At 46.4% G+C, this 21595-nt stretch overlaps 1 pseudogene; it reads left to right on the top strand.

Annotated features, from left to right (window-relative positions):
• Positions 1 to 854: 854 nt before the first annotated feature.
• LOC144123487 (palmitoyltransferase ZDHHC15B pseudogene) lies at positions 855 to 2163 on the top strand (annotated as a pseudogene).
• Positions 2164 to 21595: the final 19432 nt, after the last annotated feature.

The following is a 21595-nucleotide window of genomic DNA, read 5'->3' as shown; positions in this document are numbered from 1 at the left end:
AGGAGGAGACCTTTTTGTGCTCTACGTTCGATATCGGCAATATCCTCCTTCTCGCAGCCCGAACCACTTCTTCGCTCCTGTATAGTTTTAACATACTGACTAGCGCAAACACAGACAGGGACCAAAGCAAGAGTAAGAGACAGGACACACGCTAGTCTCTTGCTAGACTCTTGCTTTGGTCCCTGTCTGTGTTTGCGCTAGTCAATATGTTTCACTGCTACAACCAACTAGCCCAAATGAAAGCTTTAGTAAAGTTTTGCCCGTACTTTATTCTCAATCTAATGTCTGGTCACTTAGTGCTTCCGAGGTACAGTGTGTTGATTTATTAGTCATGACCAGCCGAAATTGTTTGCTCCAGTTCACAGTGAGTCAGCGCTAACGAAGTGTCACTTAGAGGGAACTGCAAATGAAGAAATAGACACACGGACGCCACATCCCGCTCGGATCTAACAGAAGAAAAAGAAGACCAAGAAGAAGAAGAACCTGCAGAAGGCGCCGTGCAGAAGGCGCAGAAGGCCCTTTATCTTTGCCAGTATTATTATCGTTTGGTGCGAACGCCAAGGGATTCGCATTGGGTTTTATTTGTGGGTTTCTCCACGATTACATAATTGCAACTGGTAGGTTGATGTGCTAATTCTTTTAAAGTTCTACGAGCTCTTCTTTTTTCACCAAAATGCTGTCTGTTATTTAACTGTCAATATTGTTTTGTTGTTTTTATTCATTGATTTTTCAAAATTCACGATTGGTGCTACAATTTTGTCGTCATCTTCCATGGAAACTTCTTTGTTTATTCAACTACACCTTGGCCAATCCCCCCGCGTGGGTATGTGCCATATACCTGGGGTGAAGAAGAAGAAGAAGGCGCCGTGGCGCCCTTGAGGTGTGGGGTCGCAGTCTGGGACAAAGGTGCTCCACAAGCGCCCGCACATGCCCTCCGAAGAGTGCGTCAACTGGCTTCCCGTGGCCGGCAGCGCAGTGTTGATGTTCTGGACGTACTACGCCTACGTGATCGTCTTCTGCGGCTCCGTGGTGAGCGACGACACGACGCGCTTAGGACTCATCGTGGGCTTCCACGTCCTGCTCATGCTGCTGCTCTGGTCAGAGGTGGCGACCGTCGTCACCCCCCCACCGGCCGTACCGGCCTATTTCAGTCTCACCGAAGTTGACTTGGATCTGCTTAACGAGGCGCGCTCCGAGCAGGCGCGCAAGCAGTTCCTCGAGATCCTGGGCACGCAGCGCGGTGTCCTCACGCGCGGTCGTGACGGTAGCGTCAACTACTGCGAGGTCTGCCGCCGCATTAAGCCCGACCGGACGCACCACTGCTCCCAGTGCCGGCGGTGCGTTCCCAAGATGGACCACCACTGCCCCTGGTTCAACAACTGCGTCTGCTTCAGCACCTACAAGCCGTTCCTGCTCACCAACCTCTACCTGATCCTCCTGTCCGTCTACACTCTCTTCACGGCCGGCAGCTACTGGCGCCATGTCCCCTGGGGCAACTGGCGACCCGCTGGTCCAGCAGCGCAGGTCGGTGGCCTGGTGATCGTGGCGATCGCCTTCTGCGTGTCGCTCACCTCCTTCTTCTACTTCCACGTCACCCTGGTGGCGCTCAACCGGACCACCCTGGAGGCCCTGCGCAGCCCCTGCTTCGTAGACAAGGGCGACACGTTCAACATCGGCGCCTACAACAACTTCGTCGAGGTGTTCGGTCCAAGGCCCCTCCTCTGGATGTTCCCGGTGTTCACGAGCCTGGGAGACGGTTCGCGCTTCCCCACCAAGCTGCACCCGGACAACCGCGAGCGCTTCCGGCCAGCCGTCGTTTGAGTCGGGCTCGCATGGAGCGTTCCTGTATAAACGTAGCGGCCTCACGCACCCAAGCGCACATTCATCTTTGTGCAAGTACGGTGCATACAAGCGAAGTAGGGAGAACTATACACGTCTTGCATACCTATATAGCGTCTGTTCTTTGAGTGTTGTAGGCCGAGTGCACAGTGCGTGATACGTCGGGTCTAATTCTTGACATTCGTTCGCCCGCCTCTGATTTAACACTTGAGGACTCTAGGCCGACTTTAGAGCATTGAACATTCTTTCCTCGCCTCGTTACTTCCAAAGCTATATTATCTTCTTCTCCTATCTATGAGTATTATTTCATCGCATCCAGATAAAAAAGTATTTTTTTCCAATCTTTTGTTCTTGAAACAATTTTTTTGTACTCCTGTCTTGCTTATGGGATTCACAAGTAGCAGGGTTGGTTCAACATGTCAAAGATGCGCTCGATTTCGTCCAGGAAAACGCCCCATGTACAACATTTGACAGTCAATCTGCACCACCTGTTATAAAAAAAAACTTTAAAAAATATATAGTAAACAAGGGGAAATGACAAAGAAAACGAAATATCGAGTCTTTGACTGATAGCAATATCGACGCCCAGAGGAGCACGATATTGCACCTGTTGCAGCGTAAACAATAAGGCTCGCATCATTTTTAAATTCGGGGTCGACGTCATCGAATTTGGTTCGAGCGATTTCGCTGCTTTCTGTGTTGCTGGGTTCGAGATAAAGCTGCAGTGCAAATTTCTGAACTTTACCTGCCGCGGTGGCCAAGTGGCGCCTTCTTCTGAGAACAAGGTTGAGGGTTCGTTCCTGGCATTGGCCGGCGACAAAATGCTAGCACGTACTGACGGTCGGACTGTGGTATAAAAGTGCAGTTCTACAGTACTTCTGGCTCTTCAGATGTTTTTTTTCATTTGTCTTTAGTAATAGTTTAGTAGTAATACAAATCTTCATTGAAGAGGTTGAGAGAGAATGAGGGGGACCACGGTCCCGTTGGACGAGGCTGCAATTGTGGCGCGGAGGGCCAGCCATTGCGGGCGCTTCGGTATAAGCGCGTGTGTTGAAGCATGGAGCTTGTGTCGCTTCTCTGTCACGTGTCTTCCTGTGCGCTATTTAGCACAAGGCGATAGATCATGAACATGCTCACTCGCTTAAACCGTCTTGCTTAACAGTCGTTACTTAATGAACTTGAAAGGGCGTTAATTAAACCCTATATCTCTTAGACATTTTGTCTTCTTTGCTGAATGATGCTGTTGGTCATGCACTAAGAACAATGGGGGCTCATGACGGAGTTATTTATCTTGTACTGGAAATCAAGAAGTTGCATTAGTGTTTGAAGCTTAACCGCATAAATACCTTCCTCTTGCTTAGTGTCCTACCCTTCTGCGGATAAGTGGTCCGTTTCCAGAGGGGCTTTCAACGATATCGGGACAATACACTACAAGAACTCGTGAGAAGCTTGGCCCATACCTCTTGGGAGCATTTCATGCTTGATAAACTGGATTTATTTTCTTTGTACTTGCTGTCATACATGGCTACAGTTTTACGAGACATGAAATATGTAACTGGTGCGCTATAAGAGCACGCATTTTGCGGAGCACATTGCGAGTACCAGCAAGTAGTCTATTTATGGATACTGGCACAGCGAATATATAAAAAGGAACTCCACAGTGTTTACGCACCTGTTTTGTCTCAATATGATATCCGTAACCCCAAACGCAGAAATAAAAATGTCAGAACAAATTATGGAAAACAAGATCTGGAATACCACGTAAAAGACATGTAAACTAACTCTGCTTCTATTTTACATTTCTGCCTACCCAGAAAAACGCTCAAACGTGAACTGCAAGCAATTTTGTTTTCCGTTGACCTTCTTAAGTAACAATGATGAATACAAATTTCCTTTTCATTATGCAAATGTTGACTTCTTTTACGTGTTTTTGCGACATCAGCGAATCTTCAATGTCATTAAAAAAACCGTCCATAATGCTTAAGTACAGCCATGTTGTATAGGATGTATGCGTGTACTATCTGTAACGCAGCTTCTCTTTTTTGTACCAGCTCTCTGCTGTACTACTGTAGGCTGCTCCTTTTGTTACGGGGGCAGAGACTTCGCCAGGCAACCATGCCTTTAATCTCTGCCACCCGCAGGATGATGTGATTTTCCTGCAAATAAAAACTGACTGACTGACTGATAAGTGACCGTTGCATTGCGATTTCGGGCAGCAACTCGTACCGCTGAAGCGGGATGATCACCCCGACGTTCATGCAGTCCATGCAAGCCACTGAAGCTACAGCGTGAAGTCAAATTAAGCATGTTCAGTGGCTATATCGCTGGTCTCACCCGAAATATTACGCAAGTGGTTTCATCCCAGCGAAGAGAGCGATCAGTTTCGCAGCGGCTACAATCGTATTGTGCTTGGCAGCGCTTGATGGAAAGCTGAATTTTCCATGCATTATCAGGCAGCAGCACATACTGTGGCACACAATAATAACGGGCTTGTAGGAGGAGGAAAAGACGGTGTTAGACGGCGAAAACTGTAGAAAGCTGTATGTCAAAGCGCACATGTATTATGCAAACCCTGTTTTGTCTGAATAAAATACTCGCTTTGTCCGAGGAGCAATCTGCGATCATCTTTGATGGCCTGCATTCACGGACTGTCTACCGCGTTTAGTGGAGGGTATTTGATGTCTTTTGTAGTTTGCGATTTACGTTTCTTTTACGTCAAAGAAGGCAATCAAGAAAAAGACAAAGGCGTTCACCCGCCGCGGAGTAGCGGTTGAACAGACAAAAGTCTCTGGTATGCGTCATCTCTAAACAAAACTAAAAGCTCTGTTATCAGCCGGCGGCCGGACACCATGCACACTGTGTAGGTGAAAGTCAGAATCCTGTTCTTTCACCTCCACAAATATGGTCTCCAGCCGGCACCCAATAATAGAGCTACCGCGGCTTCGTCCGCGGATGACGCGATCCAGAGACTTTGATGTCTGACTGTACTGTACTTCTGAATCTGTCTTAAGTTTATGCAACCGAAAGAAAAAAAGAGTTGGGAAGAAAAGTATGTTTCGTGCTCCTATCGCCTGTGCTTCGGTCTTGGGTTTGCCATTGCTGCAGCACTGCCCTTCCTCAGAGCTGTAGTGCGTGGCGTCTGCGCGTACGTGGGCACTTGCACGCCAACGCGTTTGGTGAACGATGTGCGCGCGCGCATGCGCAAATACGCCGCAGTGCATGTGTCGTCTCTGTCAAGAGTAACCAGGCTGTATAGTTTGTTTCTCACTCGTATAGTAGAGCCCTTACGGTTTCCCTGAGGATCGGAAGGTATTGAAAGGTACGGACAAGTGTTCTGCTTAGCTTACAGAGATTTAGAGCTTGAGGCGTGGCACAGATAGATAGATAAAGAGGAGGTGAGAAAGGCAGGGACGTTAACCAGAAAGGGGTTGCGGTTGGCTACCCTGCACTAGGGAAGAGGAATTAGGGGACTAAAAGGAGGAAGAGAGAAGGGGAAAAAGGCATAAGGGCTCCACTATACGACTGAAAAGCAAACCATGCAGCCTGTCTACTTTTGGTAAAGACAGAGCACACGCTCGTGGTGGAGAAAACTGCTTGAACACAGGCTTCTGCTCAAGGATTAGGAATATCGGGGCGGGAGGGGGAAGAATTTTGTTTAATATATGAGCAACAGGCTGATTGGTCTCTCCTTTCTACATATCGGCTATCGAATTGCTAGAGCTGCTTTTATTATAAGTTACTAACATTCACGTTTAATGGCACTCAAGACCAGCAACAGAACCATTCGTCGGGTTTGTGGATTTATAACGCCCTTTTAGGCTTCGATGTTCAACACAAGGGTAGGGGAGGCTCCCTTCAATGAACCGTCACTATGCGCCCGCATTTCTGACGACTTTCCCAGCCACATCGCTGCAGTCGACAAAGAACTGACGGCACCACTCCTTCTCCTAACTTTTTCCTATATCCCTCATCCCCCTTACTAAGTCTATGCGTTGTAGCACACTTCTTAAATGAAAAAAAAAAAAACACCGAGGGCACCAAATGCCGCTACCAGCTCTTCCAGATCTGCTCCTGGTAACAGAATTGAATGGCGTCCTCCTGGACAGCTCTTTTTGACACCCTGTATGAAAAGTCAGCAATGCTGCTCACTCTATTTCTCTCTCCGTCTCTCAGGGTGGCGAAATTGTGCTGTCGATTCTGCGCAGCGTAAGATTGGATCTGGGCAGCTCGCGCCGTCGTATTTTCCCAGTCTCGGTTTTGGGGATGGCGTCCGCGATGTAAACTCCTCCGAGAAGGTGCTTCCATGGGGACAGCCGCGCTGTGTAGGGCAAAAAAGGAAGAAAAAAAACATCATGAAAAAATTAGACATTTAGTCGATGTGTTAGCGTGTACAAAGCACTTTGGCTGCTACAAATTTTATACGCACAGTTTAAGCGTTGTTTTCTTACAGCACCGGTTGTACCGAATATGCGCCATAGTCCAGTGCCCTGTTCTGCTACTGCAAGTCTACAATCCAGAAAAGAACGGTGGCCTGGCCTGGCCTGGTACTAGGTTCCAACATGCCCACCCTTATCAAAATCGCATATCTAGACTTACAAAAAAAAAAAAAAACTCCAGATATGGACACTTCGAAAAATTAAACTAGTATGACATGCCTGACCGACCTGTCTATATCTGTGCAATACCTATTTTGTCAATGTTTATAACATCCGATTATGTCTGCCAGAACTGGCGCACCCCTACATCTCGAATATCTGGAAAATCAGCAGATCGGATCTGCCTGATAGTTTACATGAATGCGTAGTTATAAGCGCATCACGATAAATTTTCGTTCTGACTTTGCGGTATTCACTCGCTTACCCCTCCCCCCCGAAACACACACACACACACACACACACACACACACACACACACACACACACACACACACACACACACACACACACACACACACACACACACACACACACACACACACACACACACACACACACACACACACACACACACACACACACACACACACACACACACACACACACACACACACACACACACACACACACACACACGCACGCACGCACGCACGCACGCACGCACGCACGCACGCACGCACGCACGCACGCACGCACGCACGCACGCACGCACACACACACACACACACACACACACACACACACACACACACACACACACACACACACACACACACACACACACACACACCGAATATTTTGTATTAACTCGTATTAACTCGTATAAACATATACAGAACCTCGTTATGACGAAGTTGAAGGACCCGGCGATTACTTCGTTATAGCCCGTGTTGACCAAGCTTCAAAGGGGAATCGTCATTCCTTCGTTATATCCATTATTTTGTTATAAACCGTTTCCTTATAATGATTTCCGACTGTAATTGTAATTTTAATTAGCGCCAGTCGAGTCACGTGAGCGCTTACCCGGATCTCATTGGATCGCACTGCTCACCGCTTCTGGTAGCGTCGCGACGTCGGTGTTTTTTTTTTTCGTTTCTGTTTTGGTAGGCGCTAGTTTTTAGGCCAAAATGAGCGCGAAAGCGCCAAAACTTCGGCTCGCCACCGCTGGCACTGACGAATCGTCAGGAAAACCTCCATGCGGGCCGCGCGTTATTCTGGGTGCTGCTACTCCTGTCTTCAGTTAAGGCATTTTTGCTCGTCATGTGAAATGAGAGTTGTAGAATACGAACTATTCCATCCTGCCGTTATTCGGACCTTTGCAACAGAAGGATTTATCTATGCTGGACCGCCCTTTCTATTTCAGACTACGCGATCGTCATGCTAGGAAAAATTTATCGGCCCTTTTTGGTCGGAACGGACACGATAAACTTAAAATGACGCTTTGCAAAAGGGGCTCGCTGGATGTAGTCATATTGCCCTCTGGGATGTCGTGTGCAATCGATGCTATAGCACGGTGGAAGCAGCAGTGAAGCCGGTTTTCGAAAATCCGGAGAGGAGGCGTTTTGACTATTACCCGATGCAAATGTCTATAGACTGTACATGTCGTTAAGGGAACAGCGTTTAGTTCTTTTAAAGTGTTCGGTAATCATTTAATTCCACTTTACGCTATCTCCAGAGCGTCTTTCGATGTGAGGACTGTGTCGAAAGGCGGCGCTCCATTCGCAACACTGAGTTGGAGTGGTCTGAGTTGTTGCTAATAGGAGGCGCCATAGCGTTTTACTTAGTTATCCCAGCGGTAACAACGGTGTTTGTTAGTGTATACTGTAAGAGATATGTCCACGGGAAAACACAAATGTGCACGTGCGGCCATAATAATTAGGAGCACGCTTCGAAGTTTGTACTTTTCTTACGCGCTTCACAGAGAAGATATGATGGTTTCTAGGTTCCGTGTGCGAGCTCACCGCCGGCATGGGCTAACATATGTATAACGTAATTCCTAATTGTCGCTAGGTAAGGCATGAAAGTAGTTTGATCGCCCAATCGTGCTCCGAAATATTATGACTTGGACTGTATGCTACGTTGCACACAGATTCCTGATTAGTGTCTGGCAGCTGGGACCACCTACATTTTTGTTTCCTGACTTTTGCCGGCGCGCAATCGCTATCGCGCTAACTTATCATGGTTTCCAGCATCGGAATAAATAAAAGGGAGTGGATCGACTGATGGGGAAAATTCTGCGTTAAAACTTCCACAGCGTTTCTAATAAAACCGTTGCGGAAGCGGGCACCTTGAACACTTAATTACCTTTCTGCTGCGCCAAGAAAATGTGGGTCCTTAAAATTTATTCCTAGGCCCCTTTAAGGCTGAGGCCTACCAGGGAAACGTCTTTGGACCATCTCCTCATTTCCAATATAATGGTGCGCCTTAACGGCCATGTTCTACCACCTTCTGACACGGCAAATTTTCTTGGTGTAGTTATAGATAAAAATATGAACTTTATTCTGCACGCTCAATCTTTACTAAGGAAGATTTCATTTGGCCTTCATATTATTATCAAAACGCGCCACTATTTTAAGCGCCATAATATTTTATCACTGTATTACGCTCATATACATAGCCATCTCTCATATTGCTTGTCTTCAGGGGCTAATACGTACTATGCACGTTTAGTTCACATTCAGCGCCTTCAGAACCAAGAGTTGGACTAATGAAATTCATCCCATTACTCTCTCCCTCAGCCCCACTTCACCGTCAGCTAAATACGTTGCCTTTCCGCCAACTTTTTCCTTTCAAGCTATCGCTCATCTTGTACCGATTAATAAACTACAATATTCTGGTCGAAACATTTTCCATTGATGACCTCAATAAAGGAATAGCGCAAGTCTTTCTGAGACGCTATAATTTTCTTCTTCCTAGGAGTAGAGCTAACTAAAGCAAATTTACCATTAAATTTGCTGGCGTATCACTGTGCAACACTTTGCCCTTTGAAATTAAGTCATCATGTGCTTTACATTGATTTCAGATTCGCATTAGACAGAATTTCATGACTATATTGACTGATGATTGATCAACTGATCAAAGTGATATTTCTTCAACGCGTTTGGCTATTTTATTACTATTGATAGTTTAATTGATTTAATAATGTTATCACTGCATGCTGCATTTTGCATTACCTTGCAATGTGCTTATTGTTAGGAGCCCCTCCGTTTCCGGCAGTTTTTACTTCTTTTTAGGGTTTTGATCACCTTAGTCCAGGGCCATTTGCAGTAGCTATACGGGTGACCTGGGCGAACAAGTCACGCTCGTCGTCCAGCTAGGGCAGTGCTGGACAGGACGGCTTCCCACTGGGACAGGGAGGGTTGGGGTATCGGGTTGCTGAGGGATGACAGGGGGCCCTTTCATGTGGAAAAGCAGTGGGTTGAATGTGGGCTACAAGATGAGGCGAAGCGTTAGTCTGGATTCGGCGCCAGGAGGCCGCCTCCTCTCGTCTGAGTTCTTGTGAGGTGGTGTGTATGTTCTGCGGGAGAGTCAGTAATGTCAGAGTATGTGCGAATAAGTGAGTGGGATGGGTGGGAGAGATGTAGGTTTTGTCGTGCCGATGAAAGTGACTAGCCTCTTGGCGATGACGGGGAAGACAATGATGAAAAGTCCGGCGACCGTATACCGCTAGCGTTGCAGCTGTCGACATTCTCGTCGTACGTGAAGACCTCCAGCATTACTACTAGGGGGATAGGCTGTTCCCGTGGCTGTTCCCGTACCAGGACAGTGTACGCTGGGAGGCAGGTTCAGAGATGAAGCAGTGCGTAATGGAGCGCTCAACAGTACGCGAGATGGCTGCTGTGCTGGGGCGCCCTCTGCGTTATCCGGTATCCCTGCGTCCCTGGCCACCGCAAAGCCCGAACGTTCCACGGCACGGCACGACACGGCACGGCATGGCACGACACGGCATGTCACTAGAGCACGGCACGTATCACGTCGCATTGTTTGCAGTTCCGAAGCACTTCCGGCTTGGCTTGAAAGCTTGTAATAAAGTTTTTTCAAGTTTCTTGCTTCTGCAGGGACCTGCCAAGACGCATCTCACTTTGCACGTAATTGCAGAACCACGCCAGCTGTTTTTAAAGCACGGATTTAAAAATGAAAAGCCGCCAAGGAGACACTGGCTGAGACATGTTACAGAGTGCGAAAAAAACAGCGGACAGAGAAACAGACGGAACACACGCTAGTGTCCCGTCTATTCTTGTCCGCCCTCTCTGTCCGCTGTTTCATTCGCGCTAGCTGACATGTCGCAGCCAGTGACCCAGCACCATCTAGCTCAGCTATCTTGTTTGACTGCCAAGGAGAGCCCAGAAATACTAATTTAATTTTTCAGGCGAAAGTTGTAATTCATCACCCGAGACATTGAGCACGTTGTGTGCGCAGAATGATTCTGAGAGCTAAGAACGAGCATTGAAGATTCAAGATCAAGAGATGCAGGTGTTGATATCGCCGAAAAGGAAATAGTCGCATTTGGGTCGGCGACCTTGGGACTTTTGTCTGTATTGTTATTACTGGTTGTGCGATGTATAACATGCCATATTAGTAAACTGAAACTTAAACTTACACAATGTCGGCTCTGTAAACAAGAAACCTGTCGTAATGAACGCTGTTCCAGTTTGAAGCCAAGTTACTCAGCCGATGTTTTTTTTTAACTAAACCAGACCGGCGATAGTTGTGCTTGCAGCCGAGTGTGTAGACTATCGTGGTGTTAACTCAACGACCAGACTCAAGGCTGTGCTCCATTCTTAGGGAAGCCTGGCTTCCCCAATGATTTTTGTAGGGATAACTACATTACGGTAGCATTTCGAGCCTTCAGCGTGGCGGCGCAGCCACCCCCTGGCTGCGCCGCCACGTTGTCACGTGGTTGGTCACGTGGTGCGGAGCACCTGCTGTTGGCACGGCGCCGTTGCTGATCCCATGGTTCGTCACGTGCCGCGGAGCAGCTGCTGCTGCCGGCGGCACGGCGCGCCGTCGAAACCGAGCTGCCACAGCTGTGCGCATGCGCCGTGTCAAGTGGGACGAAGATGAATAAGGAACGCTCAGCGAAAGGGAGCGGCGAAAGACTGACTTTGCAATTCAACTGAGCATGTTCAACTCGGCCAGCTGTAGCTATCGCATCACTCCAGGTTTAACCAGAGCTAAACCACAGCCAATTTTTTTTTTACACAGTAATATCGTCGGTCCAGAGGTTACGCGCCTGCCAAGTTGACCGTCCTCTCCCACACCATCACTCAAGCTACTTTCGTGGCACACGCAGCCAGCTTTCGATGAGAGCTGATTGTCTTATATGCAAGCTATATAAGTGTGAAACAAAAAATAAAAAAAACTCCACACACCGAGGCATGCATGGAAAAACAGTGTTGTGGTTCAGCCCGACCATTCATGTCGTTCAAGCTGACCAAGCATGTCACTGTGCGAAGCCGTTGCCTCTCCGTGGGCCTCACTTCTCTCTGATGCCATCAGAAAACGGCCGCCGCTGATGTGACAAGTTCGTACGAAAAAGGCAAGATGAAGAGGTTGCAAACAAAATGGTAGTGCGCGACCCGCCCAATACTGAGATGGATAACAAAACCACGCCATTGTTGCATTTACGATGGCGCACCACAGCTGGACATTTAAAGTTTCGCGCGGTTCGCCGCATTAAAGCAAAAAAAAAAAGAAACAAAAACGCTCACTGAAGGAGCTTCGGCCGCCCATGGCCGTAGTACATGAGACACACCTAATCTAACCAACATAGAACGCGGCACATTTCCCTTGACAACTGCGGCAAACGCGTAGGTTTCTCGGCCGCGTCCTCATGGCACGTGAGGCACTCTTTCACCGCATTTGATTTCCGTTCCACGCTGCATGCGAGGACAGTGCACAGCTGGAGCGAAATGCAGCGCGAATGCGCCTTGTCCAGCTGTGTAAAAAAAGAAAAAAAAAGAGAACGCTGAATGATTCAAGGCCAGATTATTAACGAAAAACAAAAAAGTAAGGAAACATTATTGTCAGCGACCGTAAAATATAATTCCTTTCAAAGCCAAATGTCCTGCGGGACGTGCTTTCTGAGAAGCAGCTGTGTTCCCTTACTTCTTGCAATAAACCGCCATAAAGACATCATACTTTTTATCATTACTGTTGTCCTTCTTTCACCGTGAAGATGTTCTCTTCCCTTGAGGGGGCCACGGAGTACGTCGTTTTATAACGCCAACAATACTGCATTAAAAAAAAATGAAAGTTGCGGATAATCGCTGTTCATAGCAAAAAGAGAGTCAAAGAGAAACGAGAAAAGATATCGACGGAATCCACGGTCAGCCGGTAAAACCGATTCAGGTTCCGCGACCCGGAAGCAAGGCCTTAACAAAATATTGCTAAAGACAAGAATAGCGTGCATGAAAGAAATAAAACAGAGGACCGGTATAATGCGAGGAATCGTTCCTTCGATTCTGCTAAGTCGAGGACCACCATTTCGCCTGAGTGGTATCAGCAAAGTGTAGACACTCGAGCCGATTGTGAAAGGGCGAGCGAAACAGGGTCGAAGGAGAAAAGATGTATAGAATTGTCGTGTAATCTTTCCCACGGGAGGAAGGTGAATGGGACGGAAGGTCCCTACTTCGTGTCCACTTCGGGGCACAAAATCCTTCTTGCGGGAATATAGAACGAAGTTCAGGGGACACGAAAGCTGGGTAACGTTGAACCGCAAATCGAAGCTATTTTTAATCCGGGACGATTGAAAGCGGAGTAAAACGTGCATAGAATACGAATTAAAATCATGGTATTACTGTACAATTTACATTACACACGAGGTCAACGAGGCGCTGAAAAAGTCAGCGGAGAAAAGTTACCAGGACGTGCGTCCGAATAGAAGCAATTGATGTTGTTAAACGAAAGAAAAATGAGAAGGCCGTCCAGTTTCTGCGCAATCTTCCGCAGTTTTATAGAGGCCACAACGTTAGCTGCAGTTTTTCTACCCCTACGTAGGCTCGTCTATTTCTCCTCTATGCTTGGAGAACCTATCCGCCGCGGTGGCTCAGTGGTTAGCGCGCTCGGCTACTGATCCGGAGTTTCCGGGTTCGAACCCCACCGCGGCGGCCGCGTTTCGATGGAGGCGAAACGCAAAAGGCGCCCGTGTGCTGTGCGATGTCAGTGCATGTTAAAGATCCCCAGGTGGTCAAAATTATTCCGGAGCCCCCCACTACGGCACCTCTCTCTTCATTTCTTCTTTCACACCCTCCTTTATCCCTTCCCTTACGGCGCGGTTCAGGTGTCCAACGATATATGAGACAGATACCGCGCCATTTCCATTCCCCAAAAACCATTTTTTTTGGGGAGAACCTCATGGCCTTGGCCCTCCTGAATCACGTGACTGCCCAGGAAACATTCTAAATAGCGCCGGCTCCCCTGGCCACTTTGATTACACTCAATGACCATGCAGGAGATTTGGTTCACGACATACGACGACTGCGACGCTGCGTCTAGCTGGGAGCACGAAGCAATTAGAAGACAGGAGCTGATAGGAGCGCACGACAAGTATCATCGTAGAGGTGTGCGCCGATGCATCTGCGCGCCGCCGCCGGCGATGTTTTCACTTGGCGTGATCGGCACGCCCTCTAAATATGAATAAATACTTTTCCCCCGCAAATCTAGCTGCGTTTGAGATTTTGTTTTGTCCTGTTTAATTCCCTGCCTTAGGCAGATAATCATGTCAAGGAGTTGAGCAATGAAGCAACGCAACAAACAAGAGCAATGTTGCTCTCTGCGCGTCTGCGCATGCGTGTCGCTACCAGACAACGCAACGTGGGATTCCGAAACTTCTTGAAAAGCAAAACATGGCGCGGGTGTACTGAGCCGGAGTACCCGGGCTCGAAACCGATCGCGGCGGCCGCATTTCGATGGAGGCAAAATGCAAAAGGCGCACATGTGCTGTGCGATGTCAGTGCACGTTAAAGATCCCAGGTGGTCGAAATTACTCCGGAGCCATACACTACAGCCCCTCTTTCTTCCTTTCTTCTTTCACTCCCTCTCTTATCCCTTCCTTTACGGCACGATTCGGGTGTTCACCGAGATAAGTGAGATAGTTACTGCGCCATTTCCTTTCATCAAAACCAATTTTCTTTTTTTGAAGGCGAAAAAACAACGGTCTCGGAATATCGAAATCACGACTCCAGGGTTGTGGGCACTGTGGCTGCGGGTTTGATCGGCGATATGTCCGAAAACAGCATCAACGCATCATATCTCAGCTGGGAAAATGTTCATCTGCTGCAAAAAAGTAATTTAATTCTTTTTTTTTATTCCGGGAAAAGGCCGCTATAAGAAAAGTTACTTTAAACAATTAAATGGTGATTAATATTCAAAACAAGCGATTTCACAAACTGTCCAGTCGGAAATTTTTGTGTTAAGACATTTACTCATTGTTTGACAGGTAAAGAAAGGGCTGAATCAAGGAAAAGTTGGTTATAGAACAGGTCTGTTTCTTTTTACGTAAGAAATAATGTATAAACACAATCTCATTCAGAACAAGTGGAAGTACGACTAACATATCGAGTGTCACGTGCGTCGGTGCCGGCTTAGATATTCTAGACGATTTGACTGACTCTGCGCAATGGAAAAATTTATGCGAGGCAATGCAAGAACGAAAACAAGTGTGACTAGGACGCAGAAAACAAGAAAGGTTCTGCACGTTCTTGGAGCAAGAAAAATATAAACACAATCAACATACACGCTTGAGATATGTGGCTAATTTAAAAAAATATGGCGCCTAAAGAAACGAAAGATTTACAGAACATTTCGCATTTCTCTGTATTCTGTGCTCATAGACCTTAGCACGAAAACCGTTAAAATTTGAACCAGTTTAGCAAAGAAGGCTGTAGAGAAGTGGCTTTTTAAATTGGTGGTTTAGCTTTCCATGCCGCCGCTGAAAAATGGCCTTGCTCCGCTGCCGATTAGTACCAGCACGAAGCGATGGCCAACAAGATTTTGGTCACTTCTCGACCTTTGTGTTCTAAATTCATACTATGTTATGGCAGCCGGGAAGAGTGCGCGACTTCAGAGGAGCAGTTCACGAGCCTTTTTTTTTTTAGGATGCACCGCGGCTGAGTGCGCTGTCCAGCGCGAGAACATAAGCGGCTGAACGCGGGGGATCTTAGAGCACTAAAAGCGGTGAGGCAACTCTAGCGTACTGCTCAGGTATAGCAAAAGAAGCGGTTAATAGCAGCTGCTCTTCAAACCTCGAAAGCCGAATAAAACAACGCAATCAAAAAGATTCTCACGCAATAAAGAGTGACAGAAGAGAAAGGTCCACGACAACAGCCCTGCTTAAGCTTTAAACAGCACTGACGGTTTCTGTATTTCGTTGTGCAGGATTTCTCGATGCGGCAGAAACCAGCTTGTCCTAAAACGCGTCCTTTTGGGCGGAAAGAAACAATTGATGGAGCACGCGTCGCCTTTGCGGCAATGCCACTGCGCTTTGCCCTTGAGCGCAGTCAGTGCGTTTTCAGAGCTAACAGCAACAGCAGATGCGGAAATGGGCATCCGGCAAAACCGCAGGTGGTGTGTTTCTGGTCAGCTGCAATGCGATTTCTGCTTGCTGCGTCAGCTACAGCTCAACATTTCAATTAACAGGGAGTTTTGGGGGGCTGGTGGGACATTTTTTTTAAGTTGCTGAGTTGGGAAGATAAGATTAGACAGAAAGATACACAAAAGAGGTTAAAATCGTTTCCTTTTCTTTCTTTCCTGTCTTTTCCTCTTTTTATTTTCTTCCCTTTCTTTACTTTGTAAAAAAGGAAAATACGGTGTGAAATGATTACGCAATACGTCGCCTGAGGCGCCTGTGCACATGTCTCAACAGACAGATCCTTTCACATGATAATATTTTCTTAAAATTAACCACGTTCGCTTCTTTGCATATTAATTCAGTTGTTAACGTGTTCCCGTCTTGTGTTTGTGCGTTCGCGCTCTTCTTATCCCGTTATGGCGCTTTTCCAGTGCAGAAACTTCGAAACTAAATATTTCAGTATGCAAAAATTTAAACTACGCAAAGAACAGCAACACTTGTTTTTACTGTGGAAAAGAAAAAAAAACAGAAAATAATTTATTCCGTGAACATCGCTTATTTAAAAATATCGCCTGCATGACACACGCCACGCCATCCTGTTTAGAATGGGATATAAGCTAGATAGGCTACAGTATAGGCTACACATGCTTCACGTTATAGAAAGAACCAGTTTTTAAAGCAGCAGCTCTAGTAACATCAGCTCATAATCCTTACAGCGAAGACAATAACGGGAATTGATTTTAATTTTTTATGTGTGCGCTGTTCTCTTTTCTTGTTTTATGATGAGTTTGTTTTCTCCCTCAAATTATGGTTTAAAGTGGAGCTCTTACTTGCTTGGTGTCGCAGGAGTTGCCGTCTTACCTTGAAAACCTCAGAGAATGCAGCAGTCGGATCACCTAACCAATATCTTCGCGTCAGTCACTAAAAAGGTGCTCCGATCTACTTAACGTTCTATTTGCTTTTTGTGGAAATTGTATAACAGGAACTTGACTGAACAGTCCACAGACGCTTTCAAATACTCCATTGCAGCCCAACCTCGCTATAAAGGTCGGGAGCCTGCAAGTGATAACGACAAAAACACAAAATTCCCATGTAGTGCGCTGCATCGGTCAATTAAATGGGCTGCTTTGTAGAGAAGAACTACGTGCTTTTAGCGTCGAAATAATTGCCGGGTTTCTCGCGCTTCACAACGAGATTATTTGTAATTTTGACTTAAATACGCATTCTGTCAAGAAAGCATTGCACTAAACAGGCGTCGTGAGACATTGCTTCGTGGTTTTTGAGGACACAAAACATGAATAAATGTTATAGAAAAAACCCTTTCTCTTTTTTGATTCTCTCATGAGTCTTCGCTTCTCTATACCCTTTCAAGAATGATATCAGTGGTTCTACAGCAAAAAAAGGCACGATTTTAGAACGTACTCTGCGGCACCAATGCCGCTGCAACGTTGAGATGTGTGTCCAACGTAAATATGTTCTCTTGTGTGTGGTATGCTGTGGGCTCACGGATAGGTGTACGCAAGAAATTGTAGCTGCGGGAGAGCAGTTTATTTGTGCAGCTGACTTTTGGAGCTAAGGTGTCTCTCTGCGCAATATTCGATCGCCGGGAGCCCACTTGTAGTCTGAGTGCATGTTGCCCGTAGATCAATATGGCACGCGGAATCGTCGGTTCTTGCTTCATGCGACGCTATTCCTAGTGTTTATAGCAGGATTTAAAAGGAAGTTCCGGTTACGTTGCGAATCGCTATTGAGGGAAAGTACAGCATGTGTCATGCTTAGAGGGGAACGCGAGAAACAGTGAAACCGGCTCTTAGCTCTGCGAAAAGTAGGTTTCGCCGCGAAGCGAAAAAAAGGACCAGAGAGCCGGAGAGGAGAAGACGGAAGTGGCGCGAATGCTTCGCGGTGAAACCTACTTTTCTCGAAGCTAAGAGCCGGCTTAACTATTTTTGGTGTTCCCTCTAAGCATGATACATACTGTTCCAGTAAAATATGTGACTACGGACTATACACCATTCGTTTTTATTGAAATGTATAGTCATGTTTAAAGTATGATTAAATTTTTAAAGTTTTCGCATACTTTAATCAACGGTCCGCGATTATAGAGACACCGAAAAAGTGTGCTTTTGACTCTGTAAGACATCATCAACAAAAATGCGTTGTGAACTCAATATTTCACATTTTCCTTGCACTGACATGTTTAAATATAGTTTTTTATTCGAAAATCTTACAAAATTCTAAATTTCCTCTGCGCCACTCACACAGCTATTGAAACAATATTTATATGCTGCTCAGTCGGTAATGTGTGCATACTTTGAGTTTTTTATCTCCTCCTAACCTAGCCGCATGAGACCCTGCGGCATGTAAAAGTACATAAAATAAATTTGTATGTATTTATTTATATATACTGTGAGTCTTTACAGCCTCATACAGGAGTGGGTCGCAAGGTAAACAGTGCAAGGTAAAAGAACAGCATAAAATATAAAACATGTCGGTGATTATTTCCGAGTAAGTAACATTTTATCCGCGGACTTACTACACCCCGTCATATTAATCCGCCCTTCCAAGCCCACGTCCTTGTTGGATCGTTCACAGTTAAATATCAAAAGCTGCATTCAGTGCATGACAACCCCTGTTTCTTGTCACTAAATCTGACAAAGCTATCCTAAATACCAGAGCTATGCAAGATGAACGTGTTGTGTCCAACAGTGTTCGTTAGTTCCTAACGAACACTTAGTTGGTTAGTTTAACTAGCAGATAAGTTACCAAGTTATCAAGAGTCAGGGGTTTCATGACTGCGGGAGCTCATGTCAAAAGTCAACATAACGTGACACCACTCTATCGACACCAAAATAATTCTAATATGATGCCTTAGCAGTGCTTAAAAAAAAGCTTTGCTTTTCTAACTCTCTAAAATATAAGCTTCTTGTTAAAGGGCATTGCGACGTTAAATCTAGCTTCATGAATTTTCAAGAGCCGTTCCTTCCATGTGAAACTTTCGTGACATTTAGGCATATGAAACGAGTGTAATACCGATCATTACTGCGGTGATGCGTGCCCTCGCTGTGGCGGTAACGTTTCTTTCTTAAGGCCTTGTGTTAAAGAGCTTAGCTGGAGCCATGTGGCCAATAGAAAATGAAAACACCATTTTAAAGTCTAATGGTATAATTTGGAAACTTCGAACTGCGGTGGCGAACTCTTTCATGCAGAATGTAATTTCGTGCCTCATTTTTTTAACCTGTTAATTCAAAATACAGATAAGACCATCGAATTCCAAGCTCCGTGTCTTTCGTGACGTCTCTGTCAAGAAGTGTGGGGCCTTGATCAAGATGCAAGCCTACAGCATAAGAAAGTGCATAGCCGAACTATAGTGACTCCCTGTTGTGCTTGTTGTTTAAGCCTATTGCGTTTGGATCATGCCATCACAAACAAGCTTCTGTACATTAAAAACATTTCTTCAACACTGTTATCACTTCTAGTTAAGGATAAATTTGCTCACGCCCTACAATAAGCTTGCCGTCCCGGTTAGCTCAGTTGGTAGAGCAACTGCTCCGGTGATGCGGTGGTCCCGGGCTCGAACCCCGAACCAGGACGAGTTTTTCTTTAACTACGAAGGTTCTGAGAAAGCTGTATAACTTTCCAATGAGTTATTACTCCCTCATTACATTAAGTAATAAATAGCCTACCCTAAAAATTGTTCGTATTTTACTCCCATGTCCGGCATAATTTTAAAATATATAGAAAGGAAGAAAACATCATTATTACACGCCGTCTCCAGCGGTCCGAATTCGTCCTAAAGTTATCTGCGTACAAGGTGTCCCCTGTGACATCCCAATTCGAGAAATTGGTGCTTTTACACAGGCTAACTGGCTGACTCCAATATGACTTCATGCACTTGGCCGTAAGAAATGCACAAAGGTCTACTCCAGGCTACTGCGACATGCCAGTTGGGCTTTGTAAAGAAAGAGGGCTAGACGCAATGCGGCATATGTTGGAACAAACTTGTGCGCCCTGCGGTCCAACTAGCGCGTATACTGGCACGAGAAAACCCACAGAAACAGGAAATGTTCGGACCTGACAAAATGTCGTAATGTCCAACCTTCTTTTTTTTTTTTCCGACTCAGTACCCAAGGAATAGAAAGAACAACTGCAGGGCAAGTGCTCACAGAAGAAGGTTGTGCCCGGAGCTGCATAAACAGACCTGCGTCTACTGTTTTGTATTAAGTCGGACACGCGGCATAACATCACCTCTGTTAGCGTTTGCTTGGTAGAGCACCTTCACAACATGTGGTTTTGCTGCGATACACCTTTCAAGCCGCTAGCGCAGAGCTCGACCTGTATGCTGCCAGAGTCACGTAGCTTTTAGACACAGTGCGCAGGCCAACATTTCCGAAAATAATGTATGCGCGCCGTGCTTAAGCGTATTTATAATTCTGAAAGCACGGGCCGAAGGATTTTTTTCAGTGCGACTTGTGCGCCCACGCATTCGCCCCCAGCTTTGCGTACATATTCCCCAATGTAGTTCTCAGGATTTCGTGCGACCTGTGCGATTGAGTTTGGCATCAGTTCAACACGGCCCAGCTCTAAGTGCGCAGTGTGGGCGAACGCATTTCGCATTCCACGTCGATGCGTTAGCAAAGGGTTAGCAAAGGTTAGATGAGAAAACGTGTGGCTGGGAAGTGCTGTACAATGACGTTGGCAGAATTCCCACTCGCGTGGAGGAAAAGAAACAAGCAAAACCACGCGGTCTTCTATTAAGGGTTCAGCGTGTTCCCTGAACCTTTGATCTCTGAGTATTGACTAGTAAGAATGATGTTAACAAACTGACTTCGCCGTTATTCAGAAAGTGGTTAGTTAAACCTTGAATTAATAAAAGGAAGAGGGTGGTTCTAGCCACGTCCGCACTGAGCGGAACTTTCTGTAGGGAAGCATCGCGGAAATGGAAGTTTTTTTGCATCAAAGATGTGCGTACCAGGTGACGCTACACGCCGGGATTGGTCTTGAAGTGGTCGAAGTAGCGGTGTGCTGTTGCGGCGAAAAAGAAGTAGACCGCATCGAGGCGTAGCACTTTAATGTCTTAACGGTGTCCAGTTTCCACATATTCCCACAACTTTCATGCAATTTCATGACGAGTTATGATGTTTCATGTCATTTTTCATCTCTTAGTTACTTTATTCCCCTATGTACAACTAGCCGCCATGGTGGCTCCGTGGTTATGGCGCTCGGCTACTGGCCCGCCGCGGTCCCGACCGCGGCGGTCGCACATCGATGGAGGCGAAATTCTAGAGGCCCGTGTGCTGTGCGATGTCAGTGCACGGTAAAGAACCCCAGGCTGTCGAAATTTCCGGAGCCCTCCACTATGGCGTCCCTCATAACCTGAGTCGCTTTAGTGCTTTAAACTCCGCAAAAAATAACCAGACGAAATCACTCACTCACTCAAACAATCTCGCTCACTCAATCAACCCTTACTAACTCAATCTTGCTCGTGCTTTCAATCATTTTCTCACACACTCACCTTCAATCACGCAGTCACATTGTCACTCACGCAATCTCACTCACTCTCACTCAGACTTTCACTTACACCCCGGCCGCGGCTGTCGCATTTCGATGGCGGCGAAATGCTAGAGGCCCGTGTACTGTGCGATGTCAGTGTACGTAAAGAACCCCAGATAGGTCGAAATTTCTCCGGGGCCTTCCACTACGGTGTCCCACATAGACTAAGTCGCTTTGGGACGTTTAACTCTATAAACCA

This window comes from Amblyomma americanum, chromosome 3 (genome assembly GCF_052857255.1).
Source record: "Amblyomma americanum isolate KBUSLIRL-KWMA chromosome 3, ASM5285725v1, whole genome shotgun sequence".
NCBI classification, from domain to species: domain Eukaryota; kingdom Metazoa; phylum Arthropoda; class Arachnida; order Ixodida; family Ixodidae; genus Amblyomma; species Amblyomma americanum.
This window is presented reverse-complemented; position numbering and strand designations above follow the sequence as displayed.